At 42.3% G+C, this 23118-nt stretch overlaps 1 long non-coding RNA gene across 1 annotated transcript in view; it reads left to right on the top strand.

Annotated features, from left to right (window-relative positions):
- The window catches only part of LOC146593454 (uncharacterized), a 59666-nt gene extending 36840 nt beyond the window's left edge, over window positions 1–22826 (top strand). Inside the window, exons 4-7 of the long non-coding RNA XR_014896372.1 lie at window positions 2934–3054; window positions 3149–3360; window positions 22213–22391; window positions 22727–22826. This is a non-coding gene — a long non-coding RNA (uncharacterized LOC146593454). The remainder of the gene's footprint in view (window positions 1–2933; window positions 3055–3148; window positions 3361–22212; window positions 22392–22726) is intronic.
- Window positions 22827–23118: the final 292 nt, after the last annotated feature.

The raw sequence follows: 23118 nt of genomic DNA on the forward strand, positions 1-23118 counted from the left end.
GGTATTGAGACTCTAAACACGGAGAGTGATTTCACCCAGAAAGAACATGCTGCGGGATAAAGGATTAGCAGTAATTTGGCTCGCTTCTGGAACTACTTCCAAATCAGGGCAGAGAACTGAACACAACAGTAACAAACTGCACACTAGTTTTATTGTTCTTGTTTGGCTTCTGAACACCCGTTTAGGGCTTTTATCCATTTGTGATTCCAATAGTCTGAGTAGTGACAGTGTTGTGCTGCTATGGGCCCAAGCCAGGCAGTCTCTGTGACCACCTTCCTCTCYCACAGCTCTCACGGCCTTTAGCTGCTGTTTAGTCTGAGAGGGGACTGGGGAAGGGCTTTGGGCTTTGGCTGCAGGACTTGAAGAGATGATGCCTTAAAAGTGAGAATAATAGAGTGAAACTACCTTTCCTCGATAGCTCACTCCCTACTGCCACGAGAGCCAAATCTGTGGCTCCTGAATACCTCATTGCCAGAAAGGTATGTAACAGCTACTGCCTCAAGTAAAGCCTAATGGGTGGGGGGAATAATAGTCCTAATAACAATGTGGGAGTTAAGAGAGGCAATGAAATTTCAATCTGGACATTGCAAATCTCGTCCTGTGAATGGAGTCAGCAAGTTTGCAATAATACTGCAATTGCTTCCATGGCAGCTTGTCAGGCGGCTACTGGAGCAACTAGAAGCTCTCAAGCTGTGGTAAATATACTCTGCATTGCAATTATGTAACAGACCGCATCCTATCTGGAGCTCATTTGCGAAACAAAAAGGGCCAGTCTCTCAGCTGGTGTAAATTGGGGTAGCAGTACTGACTTCAGTGGGCAAGAATTTAACCCTGGGATGATTCTCTAAAATCTCACTATCGATCTCTTTATCTAATCTTATGCCGTTCAGAGATTAACTTGTGTTTTTATCTTCTACTGCCTAAGTGACTTAATTGATTTCTGTTTTTTTAAATACTGTTTGTTAATTCACATTGTGTATTTTGCCGACCAATTATATGCATGGCCATATTGTGTGACTGCAGCAGTCTGGTGCAGTGCAAGGAATGCCACATCATGTGAGACGTTTCATCTCCATGAGTAACCTAGTCGCTGTGGAGAATGAATACATGAATACAGTACATCTAGGAGAGATTAAGCGTATTGACCGGTGCCTCTAGTCACCATACAAATGTCATTGTTTTTTAAATTCCCCTCCCCCTTTCTTGTTTTCCTGACGCATTTTGGTCCCCTTTTCGCTTCTCCCCTTTTCCCTTAAGTAGAGATGACACAGATCAATACCTTTGATGGAAAGTAATAATCAGGCCTATTAAGTGACAAAGGTTTACTCTGTAACAGCTGTGCTGGCGGGAGAGGAGAGCTTGTCTGACTAATGAATCATGAAACAATCAGGCAGTAGCCATTTGTGTTTAGATCTGTAAATATGGTGTGGTTCAAGTGCCAGACCATCTCCAGCACTCCAGCTGGGGGCACAGATGGTCCACATTCAGAACAGCACAAGTGTAAAGAAAAGCTCCCCCCCAACACCTCCCTCTTCCTTCTCTGTCCCATACTGCCCCTCTCAGAGGAATAGATCAGCTAGCTTTAGGATAAACTTGTGTCGAGAGAAAGAGCTGTAACATAGGCCTTTCAGACTGAGCAGCTCCCAGCAAAAATGCATGCTCTCCTCCTTGTCCAAGAGGACAAACTCACAGCAAAACTCTCATTCTGAATATGATATTATGTATATATACATTGTTCATGTATATACACACATTTATCTATGTATATATATATCGCCTCATATTTTTGACTGCAAATTGGATTTTGTTCCTTGCTTTACACTTCTTTGATTTCTTCTTCATGCTCTACTGACAAATTTCCATCTGAAAGGTATGATGATGTTGACTTTTTTGCTCCTAAAGAACAAATGAGTGACACATCAGGAATCCAAAGCTGAAGTATGGGAGGCCAGGCCCAGCAAAAGAGGGAGAGAAATAACGTTGTCAGGGAGTTCAAGCTGGTTTTGCTCTCTCGACTACAGCTGAGAATCTAGCCTCCAGTACTGGTTGTTCACGCAACTTTGTCTTTGCCTCTTAAGGGAAGCCAGGGATCCTAGCTGACATTGAAGATGCTTCCAATTCTTTCTTTCAAGAGCTGAAACCATGGGTATGTGTTGAGTGCTTTCTAACCTGCACAGAAAACAGCAAGTCAATGAGCCTTGTTTATGTAATATATAAATCCAATTCTGAAGAGATTCATTGTTTTAAAATACAGACTTACATGTGGTGAATTAAAAGGACCTGCTTTTCTACTGTCTTTTACACTGATGGGACTCCATTGAAACCAGACAATTGGAGAAGGTATGAAACAGACACAGCAATAGTTTCAGGCCCGMAAAATCTTCATTTACTTTGCGTGTGCCACTGGAATCTTAATTGTCCATTGCAAGCACCTCTTACTACTCTGGAGCATTTATTTTCTTTCACAGCATGTATACCTGTTTGGRGTGTGTGTCAGGGATTTACAAACATGCAATACAGACCCTTTCTGGAACCTCTGTAATTCAAACATTTTGGAACTGCATCTCAGCTTACTTTAGTGGAAAGATGGTATTGCTGCAGTGGAGTGGTTGCTACTGCAAATATGCATACTTTGGATGTGCTTCTGAAATCTTTGCTGCAGATGGGTAATCTAGCACAAGATGAAACAAAGAAACAACCCTACATATTGCACACCAGAAYTCTCGTGCTAGTAGAGGCACAGAAGTGACAAGAGACAGTCAGGTGAGTGTTCAGCTAAACAATTACCTGGGATTAGTGCTTGTTGGAATAGTGAGAGGCTGCATTGAAGAGCAAAGGTTGGCATGAAGATACATCTATCTATATCCTTGTGGAATTATGGGATTTATTTGAAAGCATTTGAAAAACATTGTCATTCTGTTGTTTTTTAACAGGGGAAATGATGCTAGGGTGCTGTTGTGTCCAGATTTGGCAGTGGGAAGAAATGATGAATAATTAGTGCTGTCATCTGCTCTTCAAACCTCTCTGAAGAAGGCAATACTGGCAGAAGTGAAGGTGTGACTTTTCCTTTTCCATTCTTATTTTGGTATTCATTTATCTTATCAAATTAGCTAATATCTCTGCTCATTCTTGTTCGTTGCTTTCACAGAGATAGTGATCCAGTCCCTCATCAACTGGCTGGCCACTGTGGGAAACTGTTACCTTGAAAGACCTGCCTTTTCAGTGGGTCTCGCCTGATACTCCAGCTCTGTGTAGGCAGCCCTGTACACTTCTGTTCTCATTCTGTGCTGCATCTTCTGTGATTATTCCTGCCTGGACAGCAATGCATTGCAAGTGTCAGTAAAGGCATCTGACCTGTCGGTAATTTATGCTCATTTCACTCTTGCTCTATAAATAACTCTACAGAGCACAAACCAGTGAAAACTTGTTGTCATATGAAAAATAGCTAGGATTATGTGCACGTATTTGAGCTGCTTCTCACTATCTGACAGCCTACGAAGGCCAGAAACATGTCCAAAACCTGCCTGATAAGTCAATAGCTTGAAGGCTGAAACGCATGCCCAAAGAATGGGACAGACTATGGATATTTGTGGTGCAAAGTCCGCTTTCTGTTAAACGGTCAGCAATCCAAAGGGACTTAGTGGATGGATCTCTACTGGCACGCCCCCAAGGTTGAATTTGGTCTTTTCGTCTTTCCTGCAAATGGTCAGAGCACAGATCTTCTACTGAATGCTCTGTCATTATTTGAGTGCAAATGGCCAAAAATGTAGTGGGATTTATTCACCTGTRTGCTGGACTGTGCACTCTATGAAAAACTATGTTAAAGAATTATACAGACCTCTTTGATCTGCAGAAAGGGTGGCACAATCAGTCAACAAGAGAGGGCTTGGGCTGGATATTTTGACTGCTCAGTGTCCTAGCAGAAGGCTGTTTTCTGATTCTCTCTCCCCCCCTCTCTCTCAGGCAAAACCAAAATAACTTCAGGGATGCAGTTGTTACATACTAGGGCATCTCAGTGCAATTCATTCACAGAAGWTACCAATAGTTACCAATCCCAGAAGCAAATTCCTAATATTTGTGTCTCAACTGAGTTTAAATGGAGGGTATGGCATTGAGAAAATCCTGTATTTCTGATGACTTTAAAAGAGAAGTATTTATGAAGTATAAAACAAGGGCGAAGTGAGCAAGAAACACTGAAGGTACCTGTGGAAAACTACCTAACGTTAGCTGCAGCATAGTTCTTCAGCTGCTATCGGTTGCTGTGTAGCCCTCCCAATGTACAGGGGAGAGGTATGGCTTGTTATCCACCGAAGGCTTGGCCCATGTTGTCTGCCTTTGCAGGGCTTTTCTAGATGCGTTCAGATGTCTTTCAGCCTTGATAACTCAGGATGACATAGTCTGAAATAGGGATAAAGGGCATAAGGGGAGAGGGAGTGGGCTTTTTTCTTTTTCTTTTCTTTTCTTTCTTCTTTTCTTTTTTTTTTTTTTAAGCCATTATTTCGCATGGACAAAGGAGCAAGTTTGCCCAAACCCTAAGAAATACAGATTTTGTGGACTTTAACAATACTACCATTCTTTCCAAAAATCACATTATGTCCCACCTCATTTGAGCTGTTGAATGGTTATGTCATGCAAAAAGGTGGATGAGAGAAAAGTCCCCAAACTCTTTCAGCTAGATCAGTGCAATCAATAATGCTCACAAAGGTGATTATTCTCTGATTTAAGACCTGTTCTTCTGTTTGTGGTAGTATTTGCTTGCACTAACCAAAATGCTTTAGGGACAAAAAAGTTTAAACTCATGTAAAAATACCTTCTGCAGGAAATGGTTTTCATCCTTCTCTTGTCCAATAACCTTTTTTCTCTTTTCTCATCTTCYTTTGGAGAGAGGAATAATTCATTTTTTTCTCATGAGCAAGGCTTAGTTTTGCTTTTTGAAGGCATCATCTTAGGAAAAGCAACTGAGGCTGTGCACAGCTGGCTTTTGAAAATTGMGTTTCTACTGAAACTTCCCTGCTATTATCTTGACAATCTTATTATTATCAAAGCATGCAAATATTAGGTATGACAATGAATGCTCACGGCAGGGAAGAACGTAGCTTGGCCATCAGAGGAAGGGGGCCACTAACAATTGTGCCCCCTGTTGCAAAAGCCATAATAATTTAATATTCTCATACTGGGAGTCTCCATTTTCTTTGGCCTGCACAGAGTTGCTGAGTGCGTTGTTTCCTTTTGGCCAAATCACAAGGGCCGTTCCTTGAACATTTTGCAAGACTTCAAATAGAGGATCATGCTGATAATGACTTCAGGGCAGGATTTTTTTTTCTCTAGGAGTAAATGATTTAACTATTAAACTGAGTCAGGCTTCTAGCYTTTGAATGTAATTTATTTCAAGGTTGCATTAAACTTGTTAGTAGATGAATCGCTTTTCTTCTTTTGCTGACCTGCTTAGCAAAAAATAGGAAAGGCAAATCAACTAAATGTCTTTGACTCGGTATATTTGAAGTGTCACATATTGTAATCATTAGCTCAGCTGCATTATCTGGGTACGGATTTTATTTTTTAGGACTGTGTTTATTCTCAGCTTCTAAAATTCATCAGCACATAGCAGGACATGTTACATGTCTCATTTTAAAGACAAATAACTTGGCAAATTGGTCAATTACATGATTTTAATGGGTGTTCTCACCTTTTTGCACAAATCTCCTAGCTCATATAGAAGTCAGACAAAATGTGTCCTAAGCCTTCCCAGAAGAGTGGCCCTTTAAAACTAATTTGTACTATATCTGCTCTGAGACCTGTTTTGATATGTAGGAGAAAACCTATAGAGTGAGCTAATCCTGGCAAAGCGAGTTACTTAGGACAATTCTACTTAGCACAGGAATCAATGATTCAGTCACAGCCAGCCCTCAGAAAGCACGTTGCTGTTTTTAATACTTAGGAAACACTGCTTTGGGCCAAAACTGTTGTCTACAGTGCAAGAAGGCTCAATAGCACATTTTTATTCATCAACTGAATGAAAGGTGTGAGGATAAGGCGTGAAAAATTGTAGGCGGTAGCTGCTGATTATTGGTCATTTAAAAGCTGCTATTAGGAGCTACCCTTTTCTCTTCCTTTCTTATGCTTTCATGTTTATATGTGCATATATAGAGTGCACAAAATCCTGCAAGTAGATCTCATGCGCCTGAAAAATGTTCAAGATTGCTTAGGCAAAGTTCACCAATAAATATAGTGTTACAGTTTTAAACACATGCTGGAGATTCCCATGACCACAGGGGTCCTGCCTCTTGTTTAACAGCCTGGTGGTCTGAAACATCAAGGTCAGAGTGCATCTATTGGTCTGTGTGTCTATTGTCTGCACTTCTAACTTAGGCTGGTGAAAGGGATAATCGTGTCTGAGGCAATCTCCACTTCCAAGCCCACACCATTTGAAGCCTGTTTGTGAATTATTATGGTGAGATACTTACGCTGGGTGGCCATTTGGAGACAAGGAGGAGGCCTCTTTCCCCAAATGTGGGTACCGGGAATGGGGTGTGGGTTAAGTTAGCTAGGGCATTGGGGTTAACACCCTTGATCTTCCTTTGTTGAAAGTTGTGGGATTCGCAGCACACACAAAGCAAGGGTAGGCAATTTCTGCAGTTCACTGGGGCTTACCAGAGTCCTGGCAGCGGAGACACAAGTGTATGTATGTACGAGGTTACTATTCACTTTTATCAAGAAATTGGGACCTCTTCCTGTGCTACAGGTATATATCACACAGACCATGGTGAACACAGATTTGCAGGACCCAGGGGGATGGAGAGCATATGGAGAAGTGCTCAGAGAGATTTGTCTTTTTGATATGCCTGTTGTCCTGGAGACCACGAAAACATTTTTCTTGTTCTCGTGAGCTGCTGCATTTCTCTCTCCCCATTTTCCTTTGGAAGGTGGTGAAGCTACAGTTGGGTAAAACTGGGGAAAGGAATAGATGAGCATAGCTTGTTGCTGTCAAAAAGGGGACACTGGTGGAAATGTAAAGAAAAGAGACTGCTTACAGGAAGAGACATCCTGCCCTTCTGTACCACTGCCATCAGGCCCCTTGTTACAGTCTGTAACTGCAAACAGGGCTTCAGACAGAAAACAAGTGCTCAGCTGTGGATATTTAATATAGATTCAGTGAAATCACTCTATCCTAGTGTAAGAAAAAGTCTGGAGGAGCTCCATATTGCTATGTTCTGCAGTCAGTGTAAGTATTCTTTCATCTGGGTGTAAGCTGTTCACAAATCACTGTGGAKTAAGAAGTCTTTCCTCCTGGGGATAGCTTTCCGTTGCAAACCAGCACAAGGGACACCCGCACCTTCTTAACCTGCTCATTCTGGCTAACCTATTGATTTCAGGCTGAAGGGACCCCTGCTCAGTACCAGCTTGCCAGTTCCCAACTCCTACAGCAAGGAACCACAGGTTAAAACTTATGTGAAATCTCCCGTGCGGACTGTTGGAGTGGCACTGAGAATGAGACTTGCCCAGATAACTTGGTGGTCAGTGGCATTTACATTAAAGAATTTGCAGATCCCAGTTGTGTAAATATTCACCAAGTAGTGAAGCGGGCATGCCCTTTGATATTCTTCGTGGCTTTGCACTTAGCCAGTGCTATCTCTGGGGCAGTGCTGGAAATCACCCATAAGAACAGGAAGACTTTACTTTCACTGAATTTCCCTTATAAGAGGCACCAAAACTATCAGTGGCAGAAGTCTCTTTTAAGAGTGGTGTGGTGCTAATAGGATCTGTTATTTTCATGCTCACGTGGAGTTACTGGTGCCTTTCTTTTTTTAACCCCCAGGATGCAGGCATCTTCAGGATCATCTGCATCCTGGGAAAATTTTAAGAGGCCAACTTCCGCAAATGGCTGCTGTCATGTCTTAACTAAAGTTGAGATCGTTCAAATGTTTCTCCACTCTCAAAAGAGTTATACTGGCTCTTCGCTCTAGTTTGGACTGATTTTTTTGGCTCATTTTCACCACTTGCTGCGGACACATGGCCCAAGATCTGTGGATCTCTTGGAAGGATCGTGCTGGGCTCTAGTGCGCTCCTTAATTTAGTGTGTGTTGCTAGGAAGAACCAAAGGACGGATAAATTCTACTTTTTCCTTGAGACAGAGGAAGACCTTTTGTTTAAGACAGGACCGTAGAGCTCTTCAGGAGTCCAGGAATCATTGGGAGATGCTCAGAGGACAGCCCCTCCACAGGGACGTTAGTGCATTTTTGTTTGTTACAAAAATGTCATTTCCCAGCTCTCAGGGAAGCGGTCTCAGCAGCAGACACTGAGAGGGTCATTGTTCCTTTCTCCCTTAACAGCMACATGCTACCAGCCTCCTCTCTGCTAGAGGAAATAGCTTAATTGCTTGCTCTGCAGCATGTCCATCAGATCCACCACAGAGAGCTTGTTTGCTCCTGAAGGGTGAAAGAAAGAAGACACTGTCTCTGCTCTCTCCTACAGAGCTCGACTGAGAAAGTGCCCTTGCACTTGCTGTGTAAGCAGCCATTCCTGACTTCTGAGAGGATAAGTTGCTGGATAAACATAGGAATCTTACGGGTTGGATTTGACCCCTGGCTGGCGCCTGGGGGTAATGGCCCTGTGGTTCATTGAGCAGCCAGCCCAAGGCCCAGGTGATACCTACATGTTGTTCTGCAGCAGGGAAAGCATGGGGCCGTGTCGAATTAGCAGGGAGCTCGGACTAGATGATCTCCAGAGGTCCCTTCCAACCTTACCGGTTCTATGATTCTGTGAATGAACAGCCAGTGCTACGGCATGATGGTGCACTACCAGCAGGACTTCTGAGCCACAATGAGTGCGTACTGACATAGGGCCAACATTAAGTCTTACTTCACACCGGTGGTGGGATGCAGATCAGGGACTTACTTGGTCTGTAGGGTCAAGGGCACCAGTGGTTTGATCCTGTTACAGTGAAAATGATGATGTCTGAACTCACTCCCAAGTTGTGTCTCTATGGTGGATGGCAAGGCTACTGGGCATATGAAGGGCTTTTTGTTTGATTTCTCCCAAGTATTGCTGGACAACAGCAAGTCTGAAAAATATTTCATGTACCATAGTGATCAATTTGGTGTAAGCACCAAGGCAGAAAAAGGGACAGAAGATTAAGAAAGGTATGCTGGACTTAGATGCGACTGAATGATATTATGCTGAAAGAAAGCCTGTCAGTGTGGTTGAAACACAGATCTGGAAGGAAAGAGATGAAGAGTTGCTACAAAATCTTAAGTAGGTGACTAACTTTATGAATATCTTTCAGTGCTCTGCTGAACATTGCTGGGGTTTGGAATACATGCCACACTGCCACAAGCATGTGAGAGTGAATGAATGCATGCAAAATGCCTCTCAATCTGCAGATGGAGTCTGCTCCGTAAATCACAGGAATTGTTTAAAATCCTGAGCAGATGCCTAAYGCGCTGCTGGCATGCCAGGGGTTAACTGGGACATCACCTCCTGGTCCCACTAATGGGGCTCATTTGCCATGGTGTGGCTTCTAGCACCGTTTCAGAAACTCAAGGATGTGAAAAAGATGGAGCGAAACCAATGCAAAGTGGGCCTAAAGTGACTGCTCTACTAAATGTCAACTGCACAACTAAATATAACCCCGAAAGTAGAATTTATGCTTTTCACTCCTTCGCTTTTTTATTGTGGTGAGAGAAAAGCCAGGAACTCAACGGGCTGTAACTTTAATAGGTCATTCCAGCCAGTGCTTACCTTTACAAAATCCTGATAATACAGCGAAGACAATACAGTGATCAAAAGCAGTGATGAGATTTTTTAGCAGCATTAACCGTCATGACCTAGCAAAATGAAAGAAAATGGTTTAACAGAACTGTCAGATCCAATATAGCTAATAAAGGCATGGATAAATGTTTATTACATACCGGAGACAGATCATTTCTGTACAGAAATTGAGGATGACCTTTACTGATAACTCTTATCTGCCTGATATCCTGAGTAAGAAAAAGAGAGGGGGAGAAAGGGCTGCACTATTGGTGATATTTATGAAAGGTGGAGAAAAATTATAATTTGCAGATGATTGCTTTTAGACAAGGGCTCTCAGGAAAATAAAGATATGGAGCAATTCATTCTCTGCAAGATATTCCAGACTCCGACTGGCTCTGTCAAATGTAATGATAATGTCCAATTGGGGACATTGCAGTAGACTTGATTTTTATACAAAGGTATACGTACAATTACATGTGTGTGTGTTTGTGGGAGCAATGATTGAATTCACACCGATTTCTCTCTCTGTGTAGGAAGCTCCCAAGTTACCCAAATAACGCCACTGTGAGTCATCTTCCTGCCAGCCAGATCTGTAAGCTCAGCATCCACAGTGGAAACAAGATTTCCAAGAAAAGTCAGCTTCCAAAAGCTCCATTAAGACTCATAATGGCCAACCCTGAGGAAGCAAATTGGAAATTCAAGCCTTTTATTTTGGACTGTAAATGCCCCAAAATGGGGAAAATSTGGTCCCTTTGTTCCAGTCTCATACAAAGCAGCACAGTAGTATTTTAAAATCAGGTAATGCCAGGATTCAGGTTGCCTGTGCAAACTTAATTCCACTCAGTGCTATATTTGACAAATTAGGCTCTACTTCTTCCTTGTTTTATTTCAGTGTCCAGTATCTGGCACCCTTGACTACTTACTGTCAGTAATCTCACCTTGCCTAACAAGCACGTAAATACGGGGGGTCGGGGCACAAACAATTCACCAGGCTGCCTGAGGCTCCAGGGAAGTGCAGGGACTTGGAGGGTGGGCTAGTAGAGTTCTGCCAAAATGGAAATGAAAGAACAMGCTGTTGAGGCTTTTGCCACTCATCCTGGGGTTCAAACACTGAAGACCTGACTTTCGTGGTGTGTTCAGCATGATGTAACACTTGAAAGTGGAAGGCACAGCTGTAGTTGTGGAGAGCTCACCTCTTCTGTAAACTAGAAGCCGGGAACACAGCAAACACCACCAAGCTACCTGGCAAAAACCTGACTGAAATGATTTGTAAGTGAAATCAGAATCGGGCCTACTACATGCAGTTAATCATAAATAATGCTGTCCTGGTAATGGTTGCAATTAGTTATAAAYTTCAATCATATCTAATGTTTGCATGTTGGCCAATTATGCTGCAGAAATTATCAAGTAACCCGTAGCACATTAGCTTTCTGTAACACCATTGTTTGGCTCTGCTCAGGTCACCAGATCCTCACTAGGATAAATTAGCATAGCTCTCCCAAGTACAATGGTGTTACGCTGATTTATATCGCCTGAAAAGCTGGCGCTTTGTCAGGTGGAGTTGTAGCAGCAGCAAGTTTAAATCACAGCTTTGCAGTAGAGACTCCTACCACTCAGCGCTATAGAAACAATGGTATGTGTGTTTTTTCTCTTGGCTGTGTACATGACTTATTAGATGCCAATGGTGGTGCTTAGGTCCGGTGGTACTTCAACAATAAGCTGAAATTGTACTTTAATGGTGCAATTCRAAACTGGGAAGAGGAATGAACGCATAATTAATACGTCATCTGACTTCTTAAAAAGAGAAGCCCATCAGATAAGGAAATTACTTGAGCTAGTGCTGATGAGCAGCTAAAATCTTCCTCCTGCAGTTGTCACAGAGCTTAATAAAATGCCTTTTGTTTTCATTTTGCAAGTTGTGTTATGAATGCCAGTTTTTGACAGCAGGTATGTTTCTTTTGCTTGGGAAGACACTTGCTAGCCTAAGTCTCAAGAAAACAGTAATACAATTTGTTGCTCTTGTTACAGTCCAACTCTTTAATCCTTTCCTGCTCCTGGTGATTAAAAATACTTCCCTTGCTCCATTTAGGGAAGAATTGACTTTTCTGGTTACATGAACTTTTGTTTGTCAAGTTACATAAGAAAAAATTGGCCTTGAATTCTAAGAAGTATTTTGTTGTTAGTAACTTTAAAACCCACGGCAGTGAAAGTGGCTGAATAATTTTAGGGCTCCAGATCCCTAAAATACACCCACGGAAATACATCATTATGCTGAGAGAAAGCAGCATTGGTAATGCTCTTTCTAATGAGATCTCAAGGTTTGTGTTTGCTAATTTGTCTTAAGCCGGTCTGGCTTCCTATTTAGCTAATTTAAAAATAAAAACAAAAACAAATACTCAAACCTCTGCAGTCTTAGTGGTTTTGCCTTGTGCTTGGAATCTCAGCCCGTGGTATGTAGCTGTCTTAGCTGATTCTGGCCTGTGTGGTTTCAAAGCAAAGTATTTTAAAGTAAAAAAATCTTGTGGAAATCAGCTGCAGTCTTAAAACAGAATATTTTGTCAAAATCAAATTTATTTCAATGAGGGACAATCACTCTAATGGCTGAGAAGAATGCAAAGATTAAATGAGGTATGAATAGCTGTAAGATGGTACAATTACCACCTCAGAAACAATATATTTGTAAAGTTAATTCCTCTTGAACATGAACAATCTCCTTACACTTGACCCCTCTCTATTGCCTCTTCCATGCTTGAACTCTCCTTGAACTTTGAAGATCCATCTTGAGAGTATGATATGGCCATCTCTTTTGCATCTGGTTATTTTAGCTCCAATTTGCAGCCCTAAAATGGCAATTATGGTGATATATTGCTCAAGTCACCCGACATGGATTAGTATCGGGATCAGCGCGTTTATGCACAGGAGTAGTGAATGGAGACTACAGCTATGATTTTAAATGACTTGATTAATTCTGAAACAACACTTCAGAGTCCATTACGTCCAGCAGGTGTTGGGGTTCAGGAGGCACTTCCACTGCATGTTCAGCCTGCCTTCCCTAAAACAACACAAACACATTCTATTTATTGCCCCCTTTTTTTTCTCTCTCTAGCATTCCTCCCCTTTTTCTTTTCCCTCCCTCTTACCCCTCCTTTCTGTAAAAGTTCAGTGGCCTTGGGGGCAACTCATACAATACTCTCTTTTCATAAATCACACTGTTGGATTCGCATTGCCAAACTGTAATCTCTTTCTTTTTAAAATTCTCCAGGGGCACAGTGTGATTGGTTACAGAGCGAGAACCACGACTTGTTGGTCAGCAAGGCTGGTTTTTGTCTTGGGATGAGTTAAACAATGCCGAGCCTGCATAAAACATCCGACCACATCACCGCATCTCAGAACTGACCGTGTTTGATGGAAGCAGATTTCTTCCCCCTTACCACCGTGGTAAAGATGCTAGAATATGGTCCTTTTCTGGTCTGCATTACCTCCATTACTCTTATGGGGACAGCCAGACTGTCAGGGGGTGTAGCTCAGCATCACTCTTCCACCTTCAGCAAAGCAGTGACAGATTTCAGGAGCTGAATATCCATCCTGAGCCTCCTTATCTGTTAAAATTATACCTATGGCCTGAGTGTGTGTGTGTGTGTGCGTGTGTATGTGTTTGTACATAAGTGAGAACTGTCTGCGGTATGACTATATGCGGTAGGTTAGGTTCTCAGCTGTTGTACACTGCTGTGCCTCCCAGCTAAAAATGTGATTTTTCTTAAAAGAAAGGTGATGAAATGGGCCAGTTTGACCAAAGGATCTGATGTGTTTTTGCTCTCCGAGCTGTTTCGATACTATTTGAGAGTGCTGATGTCAATGTATACCTGCAATCTTCACTGACTTTAAACCAATCAGAGGAGAGGCAGGTTTGGCATAAAAGTGTTAGGTTGATGTGGTTGGGTGCTGGGACTAGACTCCTCATCACCCTGTCCCTTATTCCTCTGGTCAACATTGCAGAGAGGGAGAGTGACAGCAAACAGCAAAAGGTGGAACGCATCTGAACTCGAGCGATGACAGGATTTTGGTAAAGCAGGGAGAACCGTGACGAAAATTGTAATAAATCTCTCTGATTGCAGCAACAATGTTTTTTAACGATCAGTTACTTACCACATGGCTGTATTACGTGTTTGTTGCTGTTATTTAAGTCATGGTGGCCTGATCCTGATGCTTTTTGTGTCTTTATTCAGTTAGAATTTCTGTTCAAGTTTTCCAGAGTTCTGGCCACATCATGCTGCAGGCTAGGCTGGCACTGCACATATAAAATAAGGCATTATTCTGGGAGGCACCACTAAAATGACTTCTTGATGACTCAAGTAATCCTTCCCATGAATAAAGGAACAAAGTTTGGGGGTTAATGAGAAACACAACGTTACACTGTTTGTTTTAAAAAGACAGGGGCTCATTCGGCAAGCCATGGTATGGAAGCAAGGGAAATTCTGTCGGGGTCAGGAGCTTCCCAAGGGATGCAGCTTCCATTTGTACTGAATGTGTAACTCTTAGCAGAGGTGACAYTCCACGAGTCTGCTCCAAAGTCCACTAAAATCAGTGAGAGGTTGTCCATGCACTTGGAATAGGCCTTAACAGGACGAGTGCAGCRTTTGGCTTAAGCATGTATAAGGATCTACCTGGAATTTTGCAAGGGAGAAAATGGATGCAGAGTCCTAAGACTCTGTTGGAAAGTACTGCTCAACTCAGACTGGCTGAATGAGCAGTGGGTCGAGTCGGGCAGTGCTCTGTAGGAAGCGTGCTTCTTGTGGATTGTATAAGAAGAACTTATAAACGAGCACAAGTGTTGAAACCTCTGTGAATGATTTGTCAGGGAAGTGTGTGGCAGGGCTAGGAAATGTAAAGGACGTGTGTGTGTGTGTGTGTGTCTGGGGGTRGGGTGGGGACTGATGGTGCATTTGGGGTTTGTTCCTGTGGGAGAATATCCAATGAAAGGCTTGTTTTTTCCCTTGATGCTTCATCAGATTTTATTTCATTTTTGAAAATAGGAAATGTTATGGGCTGGTCCTCTGTGGAAACAGTGTATTTCCTATAGAAGGTTCAACTCCAATGAAAAGGAAAAAAAGCATTAGAAGCCTCTCTTCCTCCAAATGACACGCTCTTAAACTAATGCACTGCTGAAGAGTGATTCTTGGATTTCCACCTGTATCCACTGTGCTACAGAGGCCTCCTGTACATTATCTAGAAGGCAACGCTGGCAGCCCCCTCCTTTGTCCATCTCGTATCTCTCATTCCTGTGTTATCTTTAAAGCCTTTTATCTGTAATTTGTCATCAGACCTTTCAAACTGTGTGAAGATTCTCTAGTCTCTGGGCAATTTCTGTCTGAGCTTGATTCTTTTTCTTTTTTTATTATTTGGTTTATTTTTTGGAATGGCAAGATTGTTAAAGGGAAACTACCTTTAATATTGTCCAAGGGGTAGGTGTTTTACTTCCTTAATTTTGTTCTGCTTTTTTAAAAAAGTGTAGCTCCTTGCTGCTCTTCATACCAAATGCCTTTCTTTGAAAGGAGATGGACCTAAATCTTGGCTGGTGTCTGAATCTTTTTTTCTGTGTGAAGACTGTGTTGCTTATTCTAGTGCAATGTGAGTCTTTCTTTTAAACTCAAGATGGGGTTTAAGTGAAACCTTACATCCAAAGAAGCCTGAAGATTTGGACTGTTCACAACCTAACCCTAGAGAGTGTGAAGAGCTAAGAGCAAACCTGGGCTGGATCTCAGGAGCACAGAGTCCCAATCTTATCTAGTCTTGCACACTTTGGTTAATGTCTCTTTTGGGTAATAACCTTATCTTTACTTAGTTTAGGTGTTAGGTTCTCACAGCAAGTTCCCAGAACAACTGCCTGGGACTTGAGCACACTGTAACTGTAAGGATGGATTTCACTGAACCTTGAGTTTCTTTGGACATTTTCTCTTGAAAAATGAGATCAAAAGTTCATGGCTTGTGTTGGTCACCATTTTAACTGGYTGGATAGTTTCTGTAAGCCCTGTCTCAAACTGCTTCTAGGGAGCAGTCTGAGTACCCACATACTGCAAAACAAGTATTTTTTTTTCCTGTGGGAAAGCYATGAAGATTCATTCTCACCTCACAGAGTAAGTTTGCAACTCCTTTACACCACAAATACAGGGGATGGTAACCACAGGATGCCTCTAACCGAGAATGTGATGGCCTTTGCCAGACCAGAGCAAAGTGGAGGCAGGCATGGTGGTTATTAGAATGTTTCATAATGTAAAGAGTGAAGATTTCCTCAGACTAGAGCAAGAGCTGGCTGCCCTACCCTGACAGCTCGCACTCCTCTTTGGGTTAAAGATAGCTGGCAGAAACTACAGCATGGCATCTGTGCTGGGAGTGAAGTCTCCCCAGGTACTTGCAGTACTCTTCACTCCAGTTCAGCAGTTAGGTGCCAGTCATGTGCATGGCCAAGTCAACCACCCTCTCAGTGTGTGCAGTCAGTTTGAAGCACCATCAAACAGCARCGTCAGCTCCGTTCTCTGGATCTTAAACAGAAGGGAGCTGCCAACTTTCTCGGCTTACAGTAGTAAGACCTGAGTGCATAGCTCAGCCCAGCGCTCTCGCAGTCTTGGCAACACAGAGTTTTTGAGGGTGAGCTTGGTCAGTTTAGCGAATTGCACAAAATAGACAGAAAGGAGCACTTGGTGCCCTGGCTGTGCTAAAGCAAGATTGCCTGCATCGTACCTGTTTGCAACAGATGCTTGTGAAACCTGTTCTTCATCCAAGGACCTACTGGCCAGCATTGGAACAAGACTGTCTGTTATTTCAGGTTTTCATATTAAATATCCTGGTTATTCTTAGGCTCAGTCAGGTAGTTTTTGTTAGATTTTACAAAGGGACCCTCATGTCCACCTTGCCCAAGTCAGGAAAAAATATCTGTATTGCAGATTGGGGGTTCATTGCCTTTACTTACACATATCAAAAATGGAAGAGGGAAAAACTTCTATAAATCATAAAGTTGGGGCTAGAAGGAGGACTGTGCTAGCCCACGAAAGGCTTGGATACCCCATGCTGACCCTTTAGCTGTGCAATATTCTAACTATATATTTCAAAACACTTCTCCTTTTTTATGTTAAATAGTTCCTCTTCCCAGTGGGGCTGACTCACTATAGATACTTGCAATATGTTAAAGCTCTTTCCTTCATCTGTGGATCAGTTGTGGTTGTGCTGTTGCTGTGGGGAAAGCACTGGACTGAGATCTAGAAGGCTTGAGTTTTATTTCTGTCCCTGTGAGTTCCACTGAGTCACTTAACCTTTCTGCRATTCCTTCTTTGGACTTTGGATAGCCAAATGGAGAGAAAAAATATATAGTTTTTGCTCTGTAGCCAGGACTCCAGTACTGTGTATCTGTCCAGATTCCTCCTCCTCTTTTAAAATAGTGCCTTACTCCAAAGCCTCTAAGTGCCTCATCATCTTTCTGATTCTTCTCAGAGCTCATGTTGTTGCTTTGTCGTGACATGGGGCCCACAACTGCATCCTAATCAGCAGATTTACCTGCAGGGGCACTTGTCAGTCCACAGAAGCTCTGCAAAGCAGGGCCTCTGTGTTTGCTGCTTGTGGTGCTGGGGAGTTGAATGAAGGGCCTGAAGCCATGTTAAAGGATGGCATATGCAAATGGAGGGCAGGGAACGGCCTGCAGGCTGAACATCTATGATCAAAACACTTAAAAGTGTGTGTGTGCTCTCAGCTGTAGCCAGCTGGGGTGCATGGCTCAGTCTGCTCCTGTGCTTTCGCCTCCCTGTTGCTTGTCCTAGAAACTTCTGYGCAGTCACCACAAGTGACGGTTTCTGCCTGTAAAAGTGGTGGAAAAAGTCTCTGAAAGCCCCACATCCTCCTGAGCAGGGATTACTTCTGAGCAGAGATGATGTGCTGCGTAAGGCACAGCATGGCTTGCAGACAGCAATAATATACCCAGAAAACAGACCTCTGGTACAGAAGTTTGACAACCAGCAGCAAAGGCAATGATTGATACGGGTCCCTGTCTAACGCCTGCTCCATTGCAGGGAAACAGCTCCTTTTGAAGCTGTTCCTGACCTCAGGCGTGTTTCTGAGCAAACTCCCTGTCAGCTGATGCTCAGCCCAGCCTGCCTCTCTTCCCACCCTTGTAAACGAGACTTCAGCATATAGGCGCAGGCCAATTGCTGGCATTCAGTGGAATATCCAAATCATTACTTTATTTATATTTGAAATCCCATTTCTCAGCACTGTCAATTTTTTTTCCCTTGTCGAGAAGCGAAAAGACAGTTAAAGGGACTTTTGGTGACATCCCCTCTGTTTAATGAAGCTTGGAGTTATGGGCAAGTGACTCGAACTGCCGTTATTATCTGCATGAGTGACTGAAGGCCGAGGGTCTAGTTGTGTGCAAAGAGTTCCACTGCAAATGTGCACATTGATCATTCCTAATCAGACCAACCAGGTCAGAGGTTCTGGAGAGATGGAGAGCTCTGAAAAAGCTGACAAATGAAGCAGCGGAGCTTGGGGGTTAATGTAATATTCAAACACAATGAGATACTCATTTTCTTGTAAGCTTGTCACTTTTCCCTTCTCTGACATTTTGCCAGACTACAGTTAAGAGGCAGAGAGAATGTATGAGAAACGCCCTAGCCAGGGGAAAAAAAAGAAAAGAAAATTGAACAAGTATATCTTAAGTCCAGAAGGGAAAAGGGGTGGGGAAAGATAACGCTTCTGCATCCTTCTTATTTTTCAAGTCCTCTGCGCTCTTTTTATGTTCTTGTGGAACTTTTTTTATTTTATTTTTTTAAGGTGATTATGTTTTGGGACCTTTCAAATTTTAGCAGCCAGGACTGTCTGTTCTGTTATTCTGCAAATAAACTGCTCGGGCTGGAGTGTTTATCGGGCTGGATTGGATTAGGGTGCATATAATGCCAGAGCTGCGTTCTCCTCAAGGAAAACAAGACTATGTTTAGCATCCTAAGCTAAACTGTATAGTGAGCCACTGTATATGAGCTGTATGGTGTGTTGGTACATTTTTTTTTCAGAACCACTGTACTGAAGGCCTCGGGTAAAACATGTATCATGTATCAGAAGCATCCTTATGGCTTTAGTTAGGCTTATAATGACTTTCTGGCTTTTTAGCAGTACATGCCTCATCTAAGAAACTTAAACTATCTTTTAAAAATTCACTGTACTTCCCAGTGGTTTGCACACTGGAAGCTTGACCCAGTAACCCCTGTGACAGTCATGATTTAACTAGCATAAATTGTGTCTACCCAGTACCTGCTTTATAAATGGATAAAACAGAGTACAACGATTCTGGTGGTTTATTCAGTTATCCCTGCAGAGTAGGAAATACCTTCAGAGGTTCCTATTCTCAGTTCTGGACTCTAAACAGAATAACATTTGCATTACAGTATTTTTTTGGGGGGGTTCTTTTCTTTTTTTCTTTCCTTTTTTCTTTCTTTCTTTCTCTCTCTCTCTCTCTTTTTTTTTTTTTTGACTTAATGCTCTAATGAACAAGAGAAGCTTGACAAATTACAGGTCAAGGCTCCCGTAAGATCTTTGTTGAGTCAACAGTTATTTCAGTGTTACAGTGTGGTATGCAGTACTGTGGTCAGTTGTTCTGAAGGAAAAACCTCCCCGAGGAGGCCCAGAATGCCCAAGAACTGAAGAACTGAAGGCCTCATGTGATAAAGCAGAGCTCCAGRGTTTCAGACGTAGCAAGGACCCAACTATCTCCTGGATAAATCTGGGCATTCCTTCTCTAGACAGCTACTCTTTAGAAAATCACTTTCAGAAAAATCAGGTCAATTTTCCTTTTTTAACATAATTCCCTGCCCATCAGAAAACTTTTAATTCTTGGGTTTTATTTTCTCTCTCCATTCTGTTTCCTAAGMATTTTCTTACTCTGCTAAAATCTGGAAGTGTTTTTTGTTTTTTGTTTTTTTTTTTTCCCTTCCTTTTTCATCTAGCAGAGATTTCAGTTTATAGTGGGGCTGCAAATGGATTTTGGTTGTTTCTTCCCATACGCAAATAACTGTGTGGCTTTACAGCTCCTGACCAGAAGACTTCATGGGAAAGGCAAGAGGAAATTTGAGTGACACGTGCATTACAGAAATATATGTCTTGTTTTCAGACTGCCCTTCATACTAGTTTCCTGATGGTATTGAGTGAAAAGGGGGGAGAGAAGTGAGAGGAGGAGGAGGAGGAAAGGAAGCATATTGCTACCTGTTTTGTATCCTTGGAATGAATTAAAGACCCAATTCAACAATAATGAAATCAGCCTATTGGCTTGATCATACTTTGGACTATGCTCTCCAAAGCTTTGGAAAATACAGCTCAAAGTATCATACCAGATCTGATAGGAATGCATAACTGCAACAGCAATGACACTATGCATGCAAAAGGAATGATTTATTTTCTAAGTCTCAGTTTTAGAGACTTAAGTCTCAGAACACATCTATTTCTCTTTCACTTATGACTACAAGGGAATCAATAAAGAAGGAAATTTTGCATTTTTTCACTGCACTGCTAAAAGGTGAAAAGATGGAAGGAAGGCCTTTGTGGAAAAAGTCACTGCGTCGGGTCTGGGCAGATATGAATTCAGTTCTCTCCTTTCCCACAACGTGGTACATGACTTGGGATAAGATGCTGATTTTTTTTTCTTCCTGTTTCTCAGATCCTTTAAAGATGTTCTTTTCTCTCCCTTTTGTTTTGTCTGTCAGTTCTTCAGGGCTGGCATGATTTCTTACTATGTTCCTTGTACAGAGGGGCTTTCTTCCAGCAAGAGCCCATTCTGCAGTACAGAATAATAGTTCTGAGTATCTATTAATGCCTACAACCAGAATTCTTCTATCGTTCTGCTCCCATAACCAGTACTGCAGTCTGCTGGCTGTCTGCGATGTTAAGAAGCTGGCAACATTTTCCTAAGATAAGTTCTGTCTCCTCATCAAGCTTCTGTCTCAGAGATTCATGAGAAACATTTCAGTTTATTCAACCTTTAATCACATGTCTGACCTATTCTGAACACTGTTCAGCTTATGACCTCTTCCCAATAAACAAGTTTTAAACAAGCTGCCACATCAGATTTTTTTTGCAGAAAACAAATGTGAGACAGCAAGGAAAGCTAATCACTCCGAGTACCGCTTTTTTTTTGCCAGGCCGGTATCTCTTCTTCCCTGCAAGAATTAATTTACATTTTTGGGAAAATATGACGATCTACGTGAAAAAAAGTAACATAGTTTTCTCAAGCCTGGAGAGATCTGCTGTTCTATGTGGATCCTGATAAGTGTACTCAAACAGGCAAAAAGTTTTCAGGGAGCTGTCCTGAGATAAATACTGGCTAAACCACTTTCTTCTGCTAGAGTTACAAGAGATTCAAAAAGTAAATGAAAATGCAAAGATCTCTGGACTCTTGATGGTGTAAGGCAAGGTGCACACTCCTTTGTACATTTCTCTGAACAGTTCTGAGAGTTTGACAACTCTCTCCAAAGGATTTGTGTGCTGACTTTGTACACTTCCTTTATTGGACTAGGCTAGCAGTGTGCCTTGTCAGTTTTTGATTATAATTGTGCTCTAAGTTGGAAACAGCTACAACCCTGTCATATAGTACCTGGGAAGGATGCAGCCCTGCTTGGATAGGCATGGAGAAGGGTATGTGATAGCATCACCACATAGTGGAACAGCCCCTTCCCATCTCATGGTAAAAGGGCATCTGAACTGTGCTGTTGATGACAGCACTGTGAGGCTAGATATTGGCTCAGAGGTATGAGTAGAGGGCACTTAGTCTGGAACAGGATTGTCAGTTTTGCCTTGGAAACACAGCTGATGATAAGAAAAAACATCAAAACCCTCCAGTTGTTTCTGTCCTCTGAACTGATTGTTCCCTGCATGAACAATCTTGGCAAAGAGGACAAATATTGAAGGAGTTTTAGGAGTCTGGCTTCTCTTCTCCCCAAGGCTAAAGAATAGCAATGTGCTGATTATGGGCGAGCTATCAGATCTGATGAAAAGAGAGCCCCAGGCTACTGCTCCACAAAGCGGGTAAATCTGGCTTTTGAATGGCGAATGTCAAATATGAAATGGCTACCCAAAGAACTGATTGAGCAAAATTGGGACTGGAAACTTCTGAGAAGCAGGTGAATGAGCAGGGAGGAGAGGAGAGGAGTGGAATGTCTGTAATGAAAACAGAAAATAGGTGTTTGTAAATGAAGCTAATAATCTGGTGACCCTTTCACTGCACTGGTCCGGATCCTGGTCCTTTACACATCTCTTTAGTCATTGCAAGAGACAAGGAGGATTTTTAGAGAATGCCGTAATACGAATCCGTCTGTAGGAAGCGAATCTCAAAAGTATGTACTGTGTACTTATGTTGGGGATCTTTGACCTAGGTCTTGAAGATGATAGGATTTTTTGAGTTTGTTTCTCTTTTTCTCCTTTTTTCCTCCTCAGTAAGTGGTGAAACTAGAAAATGAAATTGAAGAAAATGACAGCTCTTTACTGACTGCTGTGGTCTGACCAAAGCTGTCATCTTTGGAACGTTTACTGGAAGCTTCAACAGCAAATATCAAAGCTCAAATGGAGAAGTAACCGGATTCCCCTCACCGTGAAGGTGACTGCTGCAACAGCAGGTAGGACAGACAGCGTGCTATGCCTAGCCACCCCTTTTCAGGCTTCGGTCTCCGCTACAGCCTAACAACTCCTTTTACTGCTACTGAATGCATGTTGCCTCGCTTCCCCTGTCAAACAAGGTGAAAAGCRTTTCTGGGCCTTACTGTGCCATTCTGTGAGCAGCGATATACCAAAATAGTGTACCTGGCTGTCAGCTTGAGGCAAAGTGTTGTAAATACTGGCACTTAGGATGTCAGTTCCCTAGTCTGTCAACATAGGCACTTCCCTGGAATAAATAGTCTCTACTCCATAAATTGGCCACTTACTTACTGTCTGCATCTTCTTGGCCTGGCAGCTGCAGAAACAACGGAAACGAACAGAAGCGAAGCTTGCATCAGTCTGTTGTAGCCAGTTGTTGGCATCAGTACACAGYTGAGCACTGCAGTTACTGTAAGTGAAACACAAAAAAATTGGTAAGACTTTGTACTAAACAGTATAAGTGCCAAGACTGTATTGTTTGCTGATAATGTTGATTTTCAAAACGTTGTTCCTTACGACACTGTTCCCTAATGTTTCTGTGAGAGGTGTTTAAATTACTTTAGATTGGAGGTGTCCTCACAAATGTTGTTACACGGGTAATGTCATTTCTCTAGGACACCCATGAACCTGGTGAAACACGGACCTTGTCCATTGGTGGGGCTTACTACCAACAAACATGACTGGCAATAATAATGCCCATTTGCTTTC

This window comes from Rhea americana, unplaced genomic scaffold (genome assembly GCF_003343005.1).
Source record: "Rhea americana isolate MKP2758 unplaced genomic scaffold, rheAme1 scaffold_294, whole genome shotgun sequence".
Taxonomy (NCBI): domain Eukaryota; kingdom Metazoa; phylum Chordata; class Aves; order Rheiformes; family Rheidae; genus Rhea; species Rhea americana.